Raw genomic sequence first — 369 nt, forward strand, 5'->3', positions numbered from 1 at the left:
ATTTCTGTTGCTGCTGCTGTTCTTTCTGCTGCTTCTGCTGCTGCCAGTTCTGCTGTTACTTGTGCTGCTGCTGCTGGTACTTTGCTGCTGCAGCTGTTGCTTTGCTGCTGCAGCTGCCGCTGCTGCTGCTTCTGTTAGTTATCCGGGTATAGTGGCGAGCTGCAGTCGATATAAAAAAACAAAAAATATATTTCTCAAAAAGTATTTTTCCTTTTCTTCTATCACCAGGCGGGCTGAGTCAGACTGAGACAGAGAAGACAGCCCGTTGCGCGATGCAGCACCCCCCGCTTCGTAAGCAAAAAAGAAAGCCCCATTCTGCTGCATGCATCGAAACTATATGCAGCTGTTGAGCACTAACTTCCCCTTGCA

This window comes from Eimeria mitis, genomic scaffold (genome assembly GCF_000499745.2).
Source record: "Eimeria mitis Houghton genomic scaffold, Emh_scaff837, whole genome shotgun sequence".
Classification (NCBI taxonomy): Eukaryota; Apicomplexa; class Conoidasida; order Eucoccidiorida; family Eimeriidae; genus Eimeria; species Eimeria mitis.